The sequence below is a fragment of the Scyliorhinus canicula genome, chromosome 16, assembly GCF_902713615.1.
Source record: "Scyliorhinus canicula chromosome 16, sScyCan1.1, whole genome shotgun sequence".
Classification (NCBI taxonomy): Eukaryota; Metazoa; Chordata; class Chondrichthyes; order Carcharhiniformes; family Scyliorhinidae; genus Scyliorhinus; species Scyliorhinus canicula.
The window spans coordinates 131072332-131094109 of record NC_052161.1 but is presented as its reverse complement, the minus strand read 5'-3'; the positions used below and the strand labels follow the sequence as shown (position 1 = coordinate 131094109).

General features: G+C 43.7%; 1 protein-coding gene across 11 annotated transcripts in view; it reads right to left on the bottom strand.

Annotated features, from left to right (window-relative positions):
- LOC119950604 overlaps positions 1–21778 on the bottom strand; it is a 342477-nt gene that overhangs the window by 255601 nt on the left and 65098 nt on the right. For 8 of the 11 annotated variants that reach the window (XR_005457369.1, XR_005457368.1, XR_005457370.1 and 5 more), the window contains exon 3: positions 7252–7304. The exons of the other annotated variants lie outside the window; for them this stretch is intronic. The gene's annotated coding sequence lies outside the window, so the exon portion shown is untranslated. The remainder of the gene's footprint in view (positions 1–7251; positions 7305–21778) is intronic. 11 annotated transcript variants of the gene reach the window in all.

Below are 21778 nucleotides of genomic sequence, written 5' to 3'. Positions count from 1 at the left end.
TGATTTGCAATTCAAGTAGAAATGGGATGATAATAAGAATCAATATAGGGTGAACACTATTTCTGTAGTTGACACCAAGAGTCCCAGGTATTTAGTTGCCTCCAACATGTTCAGTTACAATATATTTCAGAAAGAATGAAAAATCAATCAGAAAGAAGAACAAAGGAAAAGAAGGCAGCCATTATGAACTTTTAGAATTTGGTTGTGGGTTTAAGGCTGCAGAAGTGAAAAGGTAGAACTGGCATCAACACAGTGCCTCTCATGTTCTCATGATTTTTCCAAGAATTTCTAGAATCAGAGATGGGATTTTGAGAAAAACAAAGCTGGGACCAATCAGCAACCTTACCAACTTTAGATCCTAGCTGTATCTTCCAACACTCCTTCATTTCCATTCCTAAACTAATTATACCTCACAGTTGAGATAATAACTTTATAATCTTCCTAGTCTGAAGTATTGTCCATCACCGATGAATTAGCTAGACTGGGCCTCCTGTGACTTTACCATTTGATGAATCAGTCACCTCTCCTTTCTTTTCCTTACTTGGCATCTGTTCTCTTTAAAATTACTTCCGAAGGCACAAGGGGCGGGATTGTCCCCTACCCGGCGGGGCGGACGGTCCCGAGGAGATGTTTTAACATTAAAGATGCTGTATACGTGAAAGTTATTGCACTGTCATACGGGGAATGAGCATTTACTTTTATATAAGCCTCTGAAATAAATAAACTGTTGGATCATATGGCATACAACATTGCTCAAACCCAATAATTGCAATACAGAAAAACATGCCTCATCGGGATATGATTTCTGGAGCATTATACCCCATCTTTGACCAAAAGGATGTAAATTGGATCAAAATTCCTAGCGATCCAAACATTGTTGAATCTGGGACTTCTTTCAGTGTTTCCATTCTGCAGTGATTCTGATCAAAATCAGTATTAAGACAGGGTTACTAGCTTTTCTGTAAATTTTACAATGGCATTTACTGATGACATTATGATTATAGGGTCATTATCTTAATTAAATATCTAAATGATAATACTGGTGCTGTACGGATTAAGTCCAGAATCTTAATCCCTTGAGTTTCTACTGTGCCTTGCAATTTCTCTGAATATCAAATTCCATGTCAAAAATTATAGTTTCTTGCTGATCAGTCTCTGGCTCTATAACTCTTATTCTTGTGTTTTATCCTTTTATTTGTTCCTTCTTTCCTTGCTTTCATCAAACCCTTTTTCACCTTTTCCTTCCTTGTCAATTGTTATTTTGTTATGAGTGTTGTGGTCATTCAGTTGTGGATTGTAAATGCAAAGTTGATGATCTGACTGCACATTACTCGAAAGACAAAGCATGGAAAACCAGATTTCAAAAGACGCTGTGCATTGATTGGGCTTCAGGTCTGCTATGGTATAACTGCTGTCTCGTCCAATATCAGATTTAAAAAGGCAACAGCTGCTCAGAACAGTTTGAAAGTTGATTTTGATAGCCATATATAGTCTATCGTCTCATTGCCATTTTTTGTTCTGGGGAAGCTGGCAATGACAGCTAAGCAGCATTTATTGCCCATCCATAGTTGCCCTGAAAACATTCAAAGTCATTATATAGTGATGAACCATTATGGAGTGAGGGGCTGGTTGAGCACAGTGGGCTAAACAGTTGGCTTGTAATGTAGAACAAGGCCAGCAGTGGGGGTTCAATTCCCAAACAGGTGCCGGAATGTGGCGACTTTTCACAGTAACTTCATTGAAGCCTACTTGTGACAATAAGCTATTATTATTATTATTATGATTGGATCTAGGTACGGCCAGTTGCGTTTTTAGAACAAACCAGCAATCTACATGCTCTACCTACATATTAACATTGAATTCTCTTCTGCAACTCGTTATAGTGGGATTTCAACTCATGAATTTTAACTGAATAACATGTGTGGATTTGCCAGTGTGTTGCTTGTTAAAAGTATCAGTACACCGGGTGGAAGCCAAGAGCAACCCAACAACTTTCACCTTTAACCTGAGTGCAACCTGCAGTGTGCGGGGAACTCTTGTGTGGCAGACAGGTTTGCAATAATAATATGTAAAGGGCTCATTAAGAGCTGCTTAACTGAGGAGTTGAATGCTAACTGTGGGTGCACAGGTTACCAGGGCATTGTGGAACTTTCCAGGGAAATGAAGGTGAGAGGGCAGTAGGATTTGAGGGAACTAAGTGGCAGACAAGAAATCCTTTTAGTGCTGAGGCCTCACACCTCAGAGAACTTGTTTTGAGAGTGTGTTTCATAGCTATAGAGGCAATTTCCACCAGTTTGGAGGTCATTTCTAGTAGTTAGGAGAATATTGCCTATGATCTGCACTTCCCATCTGTCAAACCTTGGTTAGCATTATACAATTTTACCATGGACCTCAAATGAGGAACTGTTTGAACAGCAGCAGATATGGGCGGCATGGTGGTACAGTGGTTAGCACTGCTGCCTCACAGCTCCAGGGACCCGGGTTCAATTTGGCCTTGGGTGACTGCCTGTGTGGAGTTTGCACTTTCTCCCATTGTCTGAGTGGGTTTCCTCCAGGTGCTTCAGATCCTCCCACAGTCCAAAGATGTTAGGGTTAGGTGGATTGGCCATGCTAAATTGCCCCTTAGGTGTCCGAAGATGTGTAGGTTAGGTGGGTCTATGGGGATAGGGTGGGAAAGTGGGTCTGAATGGGATGTTCTTTCAGAGGGTCGGTGCAGACTCGATGGGCCGAATGGCCTCCTTATGCACTGTAGGAATGTTATGGATATCATCAGCAGCAGCAGCAACAGCCTTTTTATCAACCACCTGTCACACTGCAGAAGAAAGGAAAGAATGACAGATCCAGTTTGCAAGGGTTGAAGGCAGATGATAAGCTTCCTGGATGTGTCCGAGTGGCACAGCCTCAGAGAGTTTAGTGTTTCACAACACCTGTCACAGACATTTAGAGCCTCCTGCAAGATCTCCTGCCAAGTAGACCAGATGGGAACACATTGCCTGGTGACAGTCAGAGTCTCCAGAGCCCTTCACTTCTTTTAAACTCTGGTACCTTCTGAGGATCTGCTGGTGATATTTGAGAAGTCTAACAATCTACTGACCACAAGTGCATCTCACAGGTAACAGATGCCATGTTCTCCAGCTCAGGGATTCATGTGTACTCTTTAACTGATGAGGCTCATCAGAATAAATGAGCATTTAGCTTTGCCACTCTGGCTGGCTTTCCAAAGGGGTCATCAGAAGCATACGGGTAATAATCAAGGCTCCCTTAGATCACCCTCGAGTCATCATTGATAGAAATCTCTTCCACTCCATCAATGTTCAGCTCATTTCTGATTTCAAAAAGGTAATTCTGCAGGCCTGTGCAGGATTCTGAAGGAGCTACCATGATGCTTTCATCCTGCACCAGTTAAACCTCCCTGAGACAGTCACACCTCAAAGCAGAGTTAGCAGATGACTTCTTGAAGACAAGGGCTACCCTTTGAAAATGTGGTTGATGATACCAGTGAGGAGCGCAGACAATGATGCCCAGGAAAGGTAAAATAACAGCCACCTAGCCACGACAGCTGTAGTAGAACAAGGAATAGGGATGCTGAATATGTGCTTCAGGTGACAGAACAGATCAATTTATTTATTCATGGGTGTGGGCATCACTGGCTAGGCCAGCAATTATTTCCCATCCCTGGTTGCCTTCATGAACTGTTGTAGTCCATGTGGTGTAGGCACACCCACAGTGCTGTTAGGAAGGGAGTTCCAGGATTTTGACCCAGCGACAATGAAGGATCAGTGATATACTTCCCAACTCAGGATTGTTTGTGGCATGCAGGGGTACTTGCAGATGGTGGTGTTCCCATGCATCTGCTGCCCTTATCTTTCTAGGTGGTAGGGATCATGAGTTTGAAAGGTGCTGCAGAAGGAGCCTTGGGTGAGTTGCAGCAGTACACCTTGTAAATGGTAACACACAGCTCCCACTGTGTGTTGGTAGCAGAGGGGATGAATGCTTAAAGGGCTGAAAAGGATGAAAGATATGAATTAGAACCACCAAGATAAGAGGATGCAAAATCACCTTCTGTGCACATTACCATCATTCAGTGACTGCTGATATAAAGTCAGCATACATGGGTGTTGTATATAACATGGATATATGATATTTAATTTCGCAACCATGTAGGTGGGAGACCCCCATCTCTCCACCTGATGACTGGCCATGCCAAGAATCAACTTAACTCCAGCACTACATCCTTTGCAGGTATCAGTATGCTGATGACTTGATGGCCATCTCTGATTTGCTATCTCTCCTTGTTGTTCTGCGCTCTCTTTTCTTGCAAGGAAGGAAAGACAAATATATGAGTGTGAGAAATATGTTCAGAGGATGGACAGACAACATTTGTAGATGATCACTGCGAGAGATAGGTGTGACATTGCTGTAAGATGAGGGTATGTGTCAATGGTAGATGTCAGATGGGAATATGAGGAGGTGTCTACATTTGAGAAGAGTGGGTGTAGCTATAAGTTGTGTTGCTTTGAGGAGGGATGGACAGGAGAAGACTTTTCACGACAGAATTGGGTTTCTTGTGGTAGGACATAAATCAGCATATACTTGGAATGGACCACGTCACTTACCTTTCCTGCCCTGGTTAGGCTGTGAAACCTCTTCAAGCACTGCATCCAGGAATGTGGCACCACCACCCTGTAGTTGATCTCCTCAGCAACTTTCAACTAGGCCTCGTTGTTTCCTGAGGCAGGCTTTCTCCTCTTGTCAGCACAGGACAGAATCTCCCTGAGGACTCTTACAGGTGCTGCCTTGCTACCTTGTGGTTCTATTTCTGAAGGATTTTCTTTGTCAAAACACCTCTACAATTCTTCAAGTCTCACCCTTGCAGGATTCCTTTAAATAGTTGAGCTAAAATAGATTGATGATGATGAAATATGCCCATTCTCTCTAATTGGCTGGGGAACCCTGAACACAGATGCAAATGCTGTGACTGCCAGAAAATGTCACTGACAAATGCCCTGCTAAAACATTGGGTTCTTCATACACTGCCGGGCTCCCCTGCTGCGAGCAGTAAAGAAAGTTAAAGCTCATCCCATAAGCGCTGTGGATACTAGTCCAGTACAAATATCACTGAGCTATCACAGCAATGTATTACAACCATTCTTCCCTTAAAACCATCTTTGACCCGTGGGGAAAGTTTGAGAAACAATAATTCGGACAAAATTATTTTTTATTTGGGACAAAAACAGGTGAGTTCAGAAAAGCCAGCAAAGGTTTGTTGTGGGAAAATCATGTTTAACTAACTTCCAGAGGGCATTTGATGAAGTGCTGCACAACAGACTTGTGGCTAAAGTTATAGATCATGGAATGAAAGGGACAGGAACAACATGGACATGAAATTGGACATGTGACAGGAAGCAGAATAGTGGTTAATAGACGTTTTCTGGATTGGAGCAAGTTTTGTCGTGGAATTTCTCAAGGGTTGGTGTTGGGACTTTTGCTTTTCCTGATGTATTGTAATGATCTAGACCTTGGTGCACAAGGCACAATTTCAAAATTTGTGGATGATACAAAACTTAGAAGCCTTGTAAACTGTGAGGAGGATAGTGCAGGACTTGAAAAGGACATAGACAGGTTGGTGGAACGGTTAGAAAAATGACAGATGAAATATAATGTAGAGAAATGTGAAGTGATTTATTTTGGTACGAAGAACACGGAGAGACAATATAAAATAAAGGTAATGATGCTAAATGTCTGTTCTGGATGCCACAGTTTAGGAAAGTTGTGAAGGCATTAGAGAGAGTGCAGAAAAGATTAATGAGACTACTCCCAGAGTGAGGAACTTCAGGTGTGTAGGTAGATTGGAGAAATTGGGACTATTTTCCTTGGAGAAGAAATGTTTTTTATTGAGGTATTCAAAATCATGAAGGCGCTGGATAGTGTAGACAGAGAAAACAGTTTCCATCGGTAGAAGGATCGAGAACAAGGAGGCACAGATTTAAGATAACTGGCAAAAGAAGTAACGGTGTAATGAGGAAAAAATTTTTCACAGATGAGTAGTTAAGACCTGGAATGCATTGCTTGCAAATGTGGTGGAGGCAAATTCAAGTGAGGCATTCAAGAGGAAGTTGGATTGTTGCCTGAAAATAATAATCTGGAGATCAATGGGGAGAAGGTGGGGTAGTGGCACTGGGTAAATTGCTCCTTTGGAGAGCTGGCACAGGCATGATAGGCCAAATGGCCTCTCTCCGCGCTGTCACAATTCTTTGATTCCATAATCTTACAGATGGGTATTTGTTCTCATAGACACACTGCCCACTGAACTTTGAGCTGTACACTGCAAAATATTTATTGAGCCTTATTCTGCTGTCCTTTGCTCATTATTATGGACTTTGAATATGTTCATTTTAATTTACTGCTGGCTGACAGATAAATGACATGGGTTGTGAAAGATCTCTGTTAATTTGGAGTGTTGAGTCTTATAGCATGATGACATCATGCAGGCTCAAAATATAGTATTTTGCCCTAGCTCCTGTGCCAGCTTTTGGTAACATCTCCATGCTGTTTTAATTCAGTGAATCTGTTGAATATGTACTCGTGATAATGGTACTGCTGTTTAATCTGGAATATTCTGGGAAAGTTTACATTCGCGTTGACTTTTATTAAAATGTTAATCTGCTGTTATGAATACAAAATGCAAGGTGACAGTTAAATTTAAGGTTAACAGATGACTGCTATCAAACTCTGCTGATTTGTTGGTAGTTCTGGCAGGGAAGAGAGACTTGTGGGTCTCATTAAAGGACCCAAGTCCCAGCAGCTCATCAGCAAACCATTAGATAAATCTCACAATGCACAGGCGGCCCTTGTCTGTCTGTCATGAAGCTACTTATGAAAAAAATTACCCTGCAAAAAGGTGAAATTACGGGCATTGTCATTTGCTCGCTGTCTGTTGAGTGATTTTTCTCTGAGATTCCTCTTGAATTTCCTTGTCGTTTGACCTTATTCCAGTAATGTCAAAGAATTCAAAAATAAATATTAGAAAACAGTGTGGAGAAAACAACTAAAAGAGGTTTCACATAAATGAAATGTGAATTATTTGTGATATTGAGGCAAGGAGTTCTTTGCACAGTGATATGGAAACACTTTTCAGTTCCAGCAACATGTCAGCAGCCAGTCCAGCTAAGTCAGTTATATGCAGAGCAACAGTCTGTGTAGACTCTGCCCCAACATTGTACCTCAACAACACTAACAGACAGTACTCACTTATTGCACTGGTATTTCTTCCATTTTCTGCACTACCTTCTTGTGGCATCTCTCTGAAAAATGACAATTTAACATCTAATTAAGGGGTTCATGCTGCGGGCCAAAGTCCACTTATAATTGATCTGAGACTACCCAAACTCATTTCATGTTCGACCATCACAACCAGTCGAGGGGATTTCATTCTATCAGTCTGGCGTCATTCCAATTGAGGTCTCAGAGGTGAGTGGTCTGATTGTGCCACCAAGTGTCTTTCCATATTTTTATAAAGAAGGTGTTTGAGGTGGACAGGATAAGGGTTAACTCAGAGATATGTGTCACCTAAGACTATTGTGGATGATTTATGTAAAAGTAAACTCCTTTATCTGTTGAGCTCCACCGGTATCTTTTGATACCTTTAAATTACCTTATTACACCAGCCAACATGTTGTAACATATGGCTGGGTGCTTCCCATTTTATTAAGATTTGAGTGTTCTGACCAATATGTATGAATCAACCAACTCCACTGAAACAGAATACCTGGTCATTGCTGTTTTTGAGACCTCTGTGTGCCACTTCATCATTACAACAATTCAACTCTTCAGAAGACCTTAATTATCCGTAAAGAACTTTCGGATGTTCTGTGGTCATGGCGATGTTATATAATGCATGTTTTTCATTCTGTTCATCCAGGTTCTGAGGGTGTGTCCATGATGCAATTGTAGCTATTTTCCTGATACAATTCCAGGTCAGATTAGCATGGATTTTATGCTACTTGATTCATCAATCTCCTTGAAGAAGCACACTCGATCACTTGGGGGAGTGCCCAATAAGTGCAACAGATAGATGGCTCAACTGGAACCAGGGGAAATGTCTGGCTTGGTGACCTCTAGTGAGCATAGATATTATAATGGGTGGCACGGTAGCACAGGGTTTGCACTGCTGCTTCACAGCGCTAGGTTTGATTCCCAGCTTGGAGACAAATGTATACCCACAATGCTGGGCAAGTAGCAATTAATTTTACATCTAAATTTATATGTGCAAGGGGCACATTGCAAAAGTGCCATACTGCTGTAATTTATGATTATGTTTTGGCATAATACAGATAATTAAGGGACAAGATTCTGTTCAGTTGGATAGGTTATTTGTGATGGGGAGGAGATTGTAAGATTAGGTGGTATGTACATAAAATCTTTGAGCAAATAATTTTGTAGACATTAGAATTTTTGTTTAGAGGTATGGTCCATGTGCTGTGGGGAATAACCTATATTTTATGTTGGAGTGAAGGGGGTCTCTTTTAGCATTTGGTTTCACCAGGAGATGATTTCTGGTAAAGCACCTTACTGCTAGTAATTGATCATGCGACCAAATTGCCTGGGAGATAAACAGTAAGAAAAGAGTCAGCAAGTAAATTAATTGTAGCAGTAAGTAGATTATTGTTGTGGCTCCAGTCTTATACAAGGGTTTTAGATTTAATAGTCCAGAACAAGCTTGCTGCAGGAAATATCCCTTTCAGTTCAATTGAAATTCTGTGTGCCCAGCTAAAAGAGTTTAAACGTCTTTTTAACTGAAAAACTTGAATGGTGAGTTGGACGTCTTGGATAGCTAAACTGAGAAGAAAGAGAGTTTTCAATGCAAGACTCCAGAGTTAAAGAATAATAATAATAATTTTTATTAGTGATAAATAGGCTTACATTAACACTGCAATGAGGTTACTGTGAAAATCCCCAGCCGCCACACTTCGGCACCTGTTCGGGTACACTGACGGAGAATTCAGAATGTCCAATTCACCTAACAAGCATGTCTTTTGGGAATTGTGGAAGGAAACCGACATGCCCAGAGGAAACCCACGCAAACATGGGGAAACGTGCAGGCCCCGCACAGACAGTGACCCAAGCCGGGAATCGAATCTGGCGCTGTGAAGCAGCAGTGCACCCCTGTGCTACCGTGCCACCCATTATAAGAACAAGGTAAGTTCAGATTTGAAATGGCTATACTTTCTTTTAATTTAGTGTACTCAATTCATTTTTTTTTTCAATTAAGGGGCAATTTAGCATGGCCAACCCACCTAACCTGCACATCTTTGGGTTGTGGGGGTGAAACCCACGCAAACACGGGGAGAATGTGCAAACTCCACACGGACAGTGACCTAGAGCCGGGATCGAACCTGGTACCTCGGCGCTATGAGGCAGCTGGGCTAACCCACTGCGCCACCGTGCTGCCCACTGAAGTGGCTATGCTTAAGATGTTGGCAGTAACTATGTTGAACAGAGAATTTACAACCATGGGACAGTTGGAAGAGGTTGGAAGGGACAATTTTGCTGGAGATTAGCAGAAGGCCCAAGAAATATCAGCCCTCATATGAATTCTTGAAACAGTACTTAGAAAAAGTGGTTAATCTTCCAATAGTCTAAATTATTGGGTGGGAGGGGGGAGGAGGGCGGTGGCTGTGTATGTCAATTGCACATAGAAAGAAGTTGAGTTCAGAAGTTCAGTTTAAAGTATAAAGGTTTGTGCTTCTTGTACTTTTAATGTTTGAATGTAACTGTTCAGGATAGAACATAGTTATTAATATTCATACCTTTGCTTTTTATGTTGTAAAATTCTTTTGATTTCCACATGAACCTTCATTCGTTTAGTAAATACCTGGGTTTTCAGATTCTAAAAATCAATTAAATATATTACTGGTCTTGACCAAGATCATAACAGAGAGCCATCTTCTTCTGAAACAATTACCATGCAGTGAATATGAATGTCCTGCAGTCAGAAAGGAGGTGGACAAATATTTATAAGAGGGAGGTATTCCAGCGTAGAGGGTTGATTTTAGGTTAGCTGAGATTAGAAGGATTCATGGGTTATTGGAGTGTCTTGAAATGTTGCATAATTAATCTAGCGAACTGGGTTTTCCATGATGGAGGCGAGAAACAAGAGTCAGAACTGTCTCTCGGTCTCAAACCCACACCCAAAGGGAAAATGTCACTCTTTGGGTTTTTCATTAATTGGCATGCAATTCTCTTGGTTCTCTTTCCAACTAAGGATGATGGGTGGGCTCTCAAAACTAGAAGGCCAATTGGACGCCTTCCAGCTTGAAAGGACCAAGAGACTACAGATGGTAATTAACTAAGAGAAACTTTCAACATGGAAGCACCCTCACATCAACATTTTAAAAACTTTAAATAAAAAAGATACAACACCACGGAGGATCCCTCTACAGGGCTGCCTTTATTTATACCTGCACCCAAGGCATGCAGCGAGGGCCTTTAGGCTTGCCTGGAGCACTGAACCACCCACCCCATGTCCTCGCTTATCCACTGAATGCCCGCCATCAGGAGTTAAACTGTCCCCTGTCACGCTGGGAAATGAAGTCAATTGTAAAGTCCCAGTTGGTCTCCATTAAATATGCTTAACCAGGCTCTTAATGAGCCTAATTAGCTACCTGCCTTGTAGGGATGAGTAACGCCAAACCCACAACACAAATGGCTGGCACAAGATATGGGGTCAGGAAACAGTCATACCAGCTGGCACCAGTATTTTCAGGTCCTGTCCACCTTTGTTCTGCCCTCTGTCCCTCCCATCATTTCAGAGGGAAACTGAGATGAATTTCTCAGATCTTTCATTAGGTATTTTGCCTCTCCCAGTAGATTATGTGATAATGTATGTGGTTGCGCCGAGTCTTGATGTTGCAGGCTTGCAGTACGTATGTTTGAGGAGCAACTGAAGCAGTGCTTGAGATCCTGATCATTTGGTTTGAGTTGCAGCCAGACCACGAGCGGCGTTCCAATCATAATCTTGTTAACAAATGGCAATCGAACATCAGATCTCCAATGTTTCTAAGGGCCGATCCAGCATACGTTCACCAAGGCTACTGATCAACCTGAATTTGACAGAATCATTCAAAAGTAATGGACGGACTTTCTTTGCTTGATCCACCAAAGACCAACCCAATGAACTAAATATCTGTATCTGGGGGCATTTCCTCCATCAGCAATAGTTGTGTGACTTATTTCAAAGTGATTCCAGCTATTTAGTGTGTGCCATCCAACTGCTAATATCATAGGGTTTATCACTATGCATAATCATGAGGCACTGACATATTATGCTGCTGTATGCTGTAAGAAATTCCTTGATAAACATAAAAATATGCAGTCACATTCCATTGCTCAGATGGTATTTATGAATGAATCTAAGGGGAATTTTGTGAAATTAGAATAATTTAATCTTTATTTTGTGCCACAGTTTGACGACAGTAGGATGCCAGGTTGCCACACCAATCCCCTTTGTACGCATTGTAGCCTCTCTGTGGCAACAATGAGTTGAGTTCAAGGCTGCTGCAACCTTGCTTCACAGAATCATAAAATAATGCAACAGATAAAGGCCTGTTCTGTCCTGTTACGGTGTTTTGAAAGAGCTGCCCAATTAGTTCAATTTCTTTCCTCATAGCCCTTTACAGTTTTCCCCTTCAAGTATTTGTCTAATTTACTTCTGAAAGTTATTATCGAATCTGCTTCCATCAACCTTTTAGGCAGAGAATTTGAAATCATAACACAAGTTTTGCCCCATGTTGCCTCTGGTTCGTTTCCCAGCCTCCTTAAAGTTCTATCCTCTGGTTGCTGATAGCCCATCCCAACTAATCACCCTGCTCAATTTGGGACCTTATTTATTGGTTAACAATCTGGTCAGATTTATATTCATCTCCATCACATTCATTAATAGCTCAGGGCTAAAGAGAATCCTTCATCCCAACAGATGAGGTTGGATTTGAATTCAAATCCAAAAGACAAAGGAGCAACTCACTGCTGTATGCTTATTTCCTATGTAATATGACTTACATGTCATCCTGGACACACTGTTACAGGATGATGGGTGATGAATTTCACAAGACCATTGTTGCGTATTTTTCAACTTCCTGCCAATTTCAGATAATTTTATTTGTATCAGTAAATATTAATAAAAATACAAAGATTTCACTGGATCCATGGTAATGCCAGTTTGCATAAATATCATCAGCCGGGACAGCACGGTGGCAGAGTGGTTAGCACTGCTGCATCACGGCGCTGAGGTCCCAGGTTCAATCCCGGCTCTGGGTCACTGTCCGTGTGGAGTTTGCATATTCTCCCCCTGTTTGCATGGGTTTCACCCCCACAACCCAAAGATGTGCAGGGTAGATAGATTGGCCACGCTAAATTGCCCCTTAATTGGAAAAAATGAATTGGGTTCTAAATTTAAAAAAACAAATCAATGTCATCAGCTTCATTTCTTACTGTGTCATTGCCAAGGGCAGCACGGTACCATTGTGGATAGCACAATCGCTTCACAGCTCCAGGGTCCCAGGTTCGATTCCGGCTTGGGTCACTGTCTGTGCGGAGTCTGCACATCCTCCCCGTGTGTGCGTGGATTTCCTCCGGGTGCTCCGGTTTCCTCCCACAGTCCAAAGATGTGCAGGTTAGGTGGATTGGCCATGATAAATTACCCTTAGTGACCAAAATTGCCCTTAGTGTTGGGTGGGGTTACTGGGTTATGGGGTTATGGGGATAGGGTGGAGTTGTTGACCTTGGGTAGGGTGCTCTTTCCAAGAGCCGGTGCAGACTCGATGGGCTGAATGGCCTCCTTCTGCACTGTAAATTTTATGATTCTATGCGAAGGATAGCAGAAGCCAATAGTGTATGTCCTCACTTAAAGTTGTCATTGCATCTTAAACTTGGGACTTTAAGCAAAACAACTTTATGTGAATCTTAGGAATTAATGTAAATGCCAGAGTTAAGTTAATTCGGACAGTTGTCTGGAAGAAACAATGTGCAAGTTGAAATATTGTACCGTCCATGTTCAGCACTATGTATTCCTAGCTAGAATAACTTGCCAAATAAAATAAATGACTCTGTGTAACATAAGTACTGTACTAATTCAAATGAGATAACACTAAATCACCCAAAACAAAAGCCCTGGATAGCACAGTAAAATAAAAGAAAAATGCTGCAGATGCTGGAAACCTGAAATAAAAACAGAAAATGCTGGAAAAATTCAGCAGGTCTGGCAGCATCTGTAAAGAGAGAAACAGAGTTAACATTTTTAGTCTGTATTACTCTTCTTCAGAGCTGAAGAGGGGCAGAAATGTGATGGACTATATAGTTGCAGAGGTGGAGCAGAATGGAAGGTCAAGGATAGGTGGGAGCTCAGGAGAGATTAACAATGATGCCAAGGACATAAGTTACAAGATGATGACACAAGATGGCCTTGTTGAAGGTGCTGTATGAATGAAAATCTTTCTTTTCACATGCAGTCACTGTTAAAATGTCAGAAATGCAGCAGAAAGATTGTGCAAGCAAAGCCCTACAAATAAAAATGAGATAATGACCAGATAATATATTTTAGTGATTTTGACTGAGGGATAAATATTGGTCTGAACACCAGGGATGGCTCTGCAGATGTTCTTTGAATATTGCCAAAGGTTCTTTTTGATCCAGCTGAAAGGGACAATGAAACATCATTTTACTGTCTAATTTACAAACCAGCACCTCTGACAGTGCAGCCCTCCCTCAGTATTGGAGTGCCAACCTGAATTATGTGTTCAAGACTCTGGGTTGGGGTGTTGTCTTGCATTTATGCTATTTCTAGCTCGCACAGGGGCACTTTAAGAGGGCGATCATGTGATGTCGTCGCCGTTTTTAATGGGCAAACGTGCAGTCTAAGATAGCAGCTTGCAGTGTTAATGTCTTTTAAATAAATGCAACAACAAATTCAGAGCTAGGGGTGTTGTAAAAGGAAAGGAAAACAGGCTGCGCTCATGTTTGCCTTGTTTTGGGAAGGAAGGAAGCAAGGTAGTGCTCAAAATTGTGCACACACAGGTTCTTCCGCCGTGAAAAATGGCAGCGGTTTTTGATGCTGTGGGACCATCTGACGAGAATACAGAGCGATGAAGCTAATATACATAGAGATTTGCCTATTTTGTCTAAGCAAACAAAATAGCAGCAGATATATTGTCGCAACTAAACATAATGAGGGGGAAATCATTTAGCTTCCTGAGGAGTCTGGTAAAGCCATAAAAGCCAGGTACAAAAATCTATGATGAAATAGAGGAAATATTACAGGGCCACTATTCACCGATACCTTTGGTCATCACAGAAAGGTTTAGGTTTCACTCCTCAACCAAGAAAAAGATGAATAGATTACACACTTTGTAGCTACCCTGAAAGGACTGGATGAACACTGCAAATTCAAGGATGTGTTAATGATACCATCAGAGATAGATTAGTCTGTGGTTTAAGGAGCGAAGCTATTCAAAATTAGTTAGCCGAAAGCAACCTGATCTTAAAGAAAGCTTTGGAAGTTGTAACCGTAGAATTAGCAGTCAAAGGAGCACAACAGTTTAGTTCAAGCACAAGAATTCACAAGATGTTGGCTGAAACCCGAAAGCAAACACAGACTCGCACTTACCATAGGTGTACAAATACCGGGCACTCGGTAACAGATTGTTGGTGGAAAGACATCATGTGCAGGAATTGTGGCTGAAAGGGCTACATTTCGGAAGAGTTCGTGCACTACTTGAATGGGAACAGAATTCAATACACCTAATCCACTCCTATCATCCTGCCAAAAATGGGCTGGCAGAACGTTTTGTCCAGACAATGAAGCATTTGTTGATGGTAACTAAAGAACAAAGTTCATTGTCTAAATATTTAAGTCAATTCCTGCTCACGTACAGGAATACTGCACACTGAATAACACATGTTTCTCTGGCGTTGCTAATGGTTAAGCATCAACTACGCACAGCATTCGATTTGATAAAACCACACAAGGCAAAACAAATTGTCAAGAAAAAGCAGCAGGATCAGGTCAAACGGCGAAGAACAAGGCAAAATGTGTTTTTGAAGGGGCAAGAAGTTCTGGCAAGGAACCATATTACAAGTGAACCACCATTTTAGCAGAGACAGGACAGGTAATATGGAGGAGAATGCGGATCAACCTTTGATGACAAGAACTAATCTGCCAGAGACAGAACCAACAGAGTCCAAATCGAGCTGTGCTCCTCAAGAGCCTGACACTAACCTAACCAATTTAAGGAAGCAGTACCTCTGTTGAGAACCAGACGCCAGGCGGAATCATATCAAAAAATTGCAAAGTGCCAGTTACGGTGGGAAGAACTGTGTGAATCCTGCTAACGGCTTTGATGGGTTTTCTCACAGAATCTTGTGCCTCTCAAGTCAAATTTTCTTCTCTATCTATATCATGCCATGCTGTTGGAGGCCTCCCATTAATTCGCTCGCCCTGGTGAAACATAATCACTGTAATCATTGGGGAGCTCCATATACACACCTCCTTTGCACTGTGCAGCACTTGTTCCATTGGAGGGGATGGCAATCAGGAAGCCTGCTCCAGGATTTTCACAAGGAAAGCTGATATGGAATCCAGCAGAGGCAGGATGTCCTGTACCCAAACTCCAGGAAGTGGTCCACCAGCAAGGTGACCATCCCTGCTTGGGAGGGCATTGCAGCTTTAATCAATGCCAGCTCCCTGCAGAAGAAGACGGGGAGCAGTGCTGTAAAAAATGAATGATCTTCTTTGCGTATCCAGGATAAATCTGACAACCCCAGTCTCTCAATGCACCCCTTCACCCGTGCACCTCCAAGATGGTCTCTCATCTTGTCACCTTGCAGGTTGACCACCTGTCACAAGGCTCTCTTCCCCCCCCCCCTCCAACTTTGTGCCCCCCAATCGCAACTCTGTTCCTCACATCCCCACTCCCACTCCAGTCCAACGTATGGCATCCCTCAACCTGCTGCCTGTGAGCAGCACAGTAGCATAGTGGTTAGCACAATGGCTTCACAGCACCAGGGTCCCAGGTTCGATTCCCGGCTTGGGTCACTGTCTGTACAGAGTCTGCACGTTCTACCCGTGTCTGCGTGGGTTTCCTCCGGGTCCCTCCCACAAGTCCCGAAAGTCGTGCTATTAGGTCATTTGGACATTCTGAACTCTCCCTCTATGTACCCGAACAGGCACCGTAATATGGCAGTAAAGGGGCTTTTCACAGTAACTTCATTGCAGTGTTAATGTAAGCCTACTTAGGACAATAAAGATTATTTTAAAAAAACATCTGAACTGACAGAACTCCCGCATACAATCTCCTTATCTGTCTCTCCACAGGACAAAATCGAGTGAGAGAGGGCACAGCCAATCTTTGTCATGTGGGAGCTCTGCACCCTCACCCTCCATTAGGAAAGAACCCTTGAGCTGGCTGGGAAGGAGCAGGACCCCATTTGTGCAAATGGCAAAGTGGGACAGCGAACAAAAGTGAGAAGCCGAAGGACAAACAGTCATTCCTCAAACCTCATGTGAGTAAACATCTTGCATCATTTGCCATTCCCCCCCCCCCCCCCCCCCCCCCCCCCGCCCCCCCCACCACCCTGGAGTACTTTGCCGTTTCCCTTCCCTTGCAGGACAATCAGAAAAGCTGCCCAGACCATCTTCGCATCCCTGGAAACCACAGACCTGAGCAACTGAGGGAGAACTCTTGGACATCACCTTCGAAGAGGCATCACATCCATCGTCCACAACCTCCATACTCACACCTGGGTGGGATTAAGCAGTAGGTAGGCTTCTGGGTCTCTCAGTGGTGAGCACCTCACAGCTGAAAATCCACAGCAGGTGGAGGCAGGGACGTCCCGGGGACTCAGAGGGATGCTGGAGCCCCCGGTCACTGCTGAGCCCCTGGCCGATGATGTACCACTGGATCCGGTCCCTGAGTTGATGGAACTGCAACGACAGAGTCGTGAGCATCAGGAAGGGATGACAGCATACCATTCTCAGACTGCAAGGCCGACTGAGGAGTCCAATCATCTTCTGACCAAGGAGATGGTGCCGTCAATGCACCGCAACGAGGCCAAAACTGCAAGGGTGACATCGCAACTTTGCTACTGGAGTTCCATCAGCTCAGGGACCAGAGCCAGAGGCAAGTCATCGGCCAGGAGCTCAGCACTGTCCTAGGCTCCGGCATCACACCTAGTCAAAGATCCCTGGGATATCCCGCCTCCACCTTCTGTGGATCTTCAGCTGTGAGGTGGTGGATGTGCACTCCATGGCGGGGAATGTCCACACCATGGCACAGCTCATGACCTCTTTGGCTGAGGGCATGAACTCCATGGCTGAAGGCTTCAGCTGCATGGTGCAGGCACTGGTGGGAATCCATGAGTGTATGCACCAGAGGGTGACGGGGCTTCTGGATCTCACTCCAGTTGCCCCTCTATCCCATGGAGGAGCATAGGGGCCCCCGGGCACCGGAAGGATAGAGGATTGGCAGGGACGCAGTCTGGGGCCGTCCACTAAGGGGACCCCGGGAGTGTCTAGTACCTCTGACACCCCACTCCCTGTGAGCAACACACCCGAACACTGAGGAGGGTAGTGACACCCATGCTGCTTGAAAGACGTGCCTACTAATTTGGGTTTCAGCAGCAATTGTCCCTTAGTACCATGTGCTTCTCAAATGCCATTCTGTGCAGGCATTTAAATTAATTGTAGCAAGGTGTTTAAAGTATGGAGGTCTAAAGTACACCAGGGACACTTTGTATTGCAAAAGCAAAATACAGGAAATCTGAAATAAAAACGAAACTTTGGAAACACTTAGTAGGTTTGACAGCATCTATGGAGACCAAATCGGATTGAACAGGATGCATTTTTCAGAGGATCTTGAAATCCTGCAACTGAGGCCAAAAGCAGGAAGCAACACTGCTCTGGTGGGCACCCAGGTCCGGATAGGCCGCCGCTAAGGCGGCTGTCCAATTGAGGGTGGTGTCCTGCACCAAAGGGCTGCTGGTCCATTTATAGAGCCTGTAGCTCAGAAGCCACGATAACATCCCTGCTTGCAGTGGTCACAGCTGAGGCTGCAACGTGAGGGAGGGGCGACTTTGGAGAGCAGGTAGATTTTGAGGGGTAAACCAGGGCCAGGTATTCAGGCCCTGACAGCCAGCCGGTTGGTTGTGTTGCATCGGCAGTGCCATTCTGCAAGGATGGTAAGTGCCACCACTACATTAGAGCCATGAAAACAGTAGTGGGTCCTTCCAAGGTGTGAAGTCACCCTTAATTTGATTACTAAATGACCCAACTTACTGCTTGGTAAGCGACTGAGCTGCTGGGGTGCCCACTGCTGCCAATAAACCAGAGCAGCAGGAAGATATTAGGCTTCCATCATGATGCCTACTCCCATTAAATTACCAGCTCTCACCTCCCAGCCCATCTCCAATGAACTGGAGAAATTCCACCCTTCTGTTTCTCTCTCCACAGATGTTCCCAGACGGGTTGAGTATTTCCAACATTTTCTATGTTTATTCCTCTTTGTTATATCTTTATTGATGCTGCTTTGAATTTACACCTGCAGAGGGGTAAAAGTGCCACCTGTATTATGTCTTCATCTGCTCCGTTCAGTGCATGATGATTCCAAATTTACATTTCTTTAAAGCTATCCACAGTCAAAACATCTTTGCACCGAAGCTAAGCTTGTGGTGCCAACGCACTCATTGCAAACTCGAGCCCCTAATGATAAGCAAAAATGAAAAATGGTGCTCATTTATGAAGCAATGCACTCAGCCTTTATGCTAACACCAACTTCATGTTTTTTTGCAGAAAAAAGCCTGTTTTTCTCTGCCCTCTTTAAATTCTGCACTTTTAATGCCAATGCCCAACTTGCTGTATTTTATTGGAGATTCTGTAGGTTTGACGATGAAGAATGCAGTTCCTTTATGTGTCCCATGTGCCTCTTAATTGCCTATTTTGTGCTGTTAATTGTTCTCATTAACAGAAAAGGCTCTGATTTAAAAGCCAAACCATTGGATAAGGCCTTGTGCAGCACTAAAGCTCTATCTGTGTTTTATGAGGAAAATACAACATTCTGACATTCTAAAATTGCCAGTTTTGTGTAGATTTATGCACAACAATACTATTTCAGTTGACTTCCTTTGTCAAGTTTATAATAAAAACACATGCTTCTCGGGCAATTCACTCTTGGATAATGTTTTATCAATTAGTATTCTTAAGTTTTGCACAATGGCTGCGCATATTGAGAATTTGGGAGCATAGGTCAACAATAGGTACAATCTCCCATTTAATTTTAATTGATAAACAATTTCAAAGGCTTTTTATGATTCTGTGTTTTCATTCAAAAGTTATCCGACTGTCAAGTAAAGTTCCGTGCTGGGAGTGCTAGTCCATAAAACCTACTCCTGTTTTTATCAGCTGGAACTGAGAATGTGCAGTTCACAAGCTCCACTCTAGAGGGAGTAAGAGAGCTGTGAGTAACCTTGGTCATGCTGCAAAATTCCAGCTCATTTGTACATAACGTTGGCAGGAGGTTTTCCAGTCCTAGTGTGGTGGATTTGGAGAAGCGGAACAGGGAGGAGAAGAAGGGAGAAGGAGATGGAGTGGAGGAGACTTGGGGAGAGGAAGGGGGTGGGGAAATAGGGAGTCATGTTGAGTTGGTTCTCCACCATACTCGTGCTGCTGAAGATATAATTCCAACATCCACAGTCAAAATAAAAGTTGGAGCTTCACAACATAATTTGATCATTATACAGCTGCAGTAGTGTCCGCTATCTCTGAACAAGAGTAGAAGTAATATCTAAGTCACATTCCCTTATGCAAAATTGGTGTTAGACTGGTTATTCCAATAACAGTATTCCACTATTAGTTGATTTTAATGTTAGTGTAAAATATGATGATGCTTCCTATTACTTGCCATTGGTAGCTGTGAGAGGGAACTAAGTCTCGCTAACGGGAATGAATTGGCTTCAGAAAATACAGTTAAACTTGGATGAGTTATTTATAGTTGGGATCAGTAAGAGTATATTGTCATTGATGAAGATCTAAAAACTGTAGAAACATTTTACACATCGAAGTGAACTAAGTGTGGGTCATGACTGCCTCTTACCGGGCTTATGAATCATTATTCTGCTAACATTCAGAGAAAGATCAGACGAACTTCATCAGAAGCTCACAGATAGACAGAGGAGCTGATTTAGCTCAAGGGGCTGGTTAACTCAAGGGGCTGGTTTAGCTCACTCAGCTAAATCGCGGGCTTTTAAAGCAGACCAAGCAGGCCAGCAGCACAGTTCGATTCCTGTACCAGCCTCCCCGGACAGGCGCCGTCATGTGGCGACTAGGGGCTTTTCACAGTAACTTCATTGAAGCCTACTCGTGACAATAAGCGATTTTCATTTCATTTCATTTCAGTCTGTATGAAAGCAGTAGAAAGGTGTTGGGGTGGCATGGCGACAGAGTGGTTACCACTGCTGCCTCACAGCACCAGGGACCTCGGGATCAATTCCAGCCTCGGGTGACTGTCAGTGTGGAGTTTGCACTTCCTCAACATTTCTGCGTGGGATTTCTATGGATTGCTCTGGTTCCCTCCCACATTCAAAGGAAGTGAATTGACAAAGGAAGTGCAGGTTAGGTGGATTGGCCATGCTAAATTGCCCCGTTCTGTCCAAAGGGCCCAGGCAGGGTACTCTCTGGAATCGTCGGTGCAGACTCGATGGGCCATAGAGATTCTATAAGTTATCTATTTTTAGTATCCGAAGGAAAATAGAGGGCGCAATTTAAAAGGAAAAAGCAGAGTCCCTTTAACGGAGTAGTACTCGGCGTAGCGCGGAGAACATTCCTGCTATCTAATGGGACTCTGGTTTTTTTTTCTAGCCTCGGTGAGGAATGCCCCACTGAGGCCGCACGTTTTTCATTTCCTGCACTGACGAGCTCAGCTCATTAGTACAGGAAAAGATTGGGCGCCATTTTTAAATGCCACCCCGATCTTGCAGTCCTCCACCGCGGCCTCTGGACCCCCACATTGCCCCAACCTACTTGATGGAAGATCCTTGAGCCGCCCTCACTCCACCTAATGAGGGCAGGGCACCCTGAGCCCAATCCCTGACATGGGCACCCTGCCACGTGGGCATATTGGCACTGCCCACCTGAAACCCTGGTAGTGCCTCTCCCATCCTGGCACTGCCAGGTGCCTTGATGGCAGTGCCAAGTTACCATGCTGGCAGTGCCAAGGTGCCCAGATGGTAGCGGGAGTGCTAGAATACCACCCTGCCCAGAGCCTGACCACCCTGCGGCCTCCGATGTCTTGGGGGGCCCACCAGGTACCGTCGCGCCTGGCCCATGTTTGTGTCAACCAATGCTGAATGGCGCCATGGCGAGGTCTCCCACCCCCAAGCATTCAATCTCGAGCCTTGGGAGACTCCAGCACAGACATGTGAGGCTAACTGCTCACTTAAATATGCAAATCCAGATCCAATCCCGTGAGCGAGATCTTGTGAGGTGTCCCAAGCTTCACAAATCTTGCAAGAGGCCTCTCACGAGATTTAGTGTTCTCATTGCGTCCCGAGTCAGGCACGACGAGCCCGTATGATTGCGCAAAGAGATATTGAAGAGTTGGTGAAAAATTATATGTGCCTCAGAATGAGAAAGCAAAGCAAACAGGAACGGAGACAGTGGACACCCCTGTCTCGTGCCCCTATTCAACAGGAAGTACCCTGAGTTCAGGACATTCGTACGAACACTAGCAGTGGG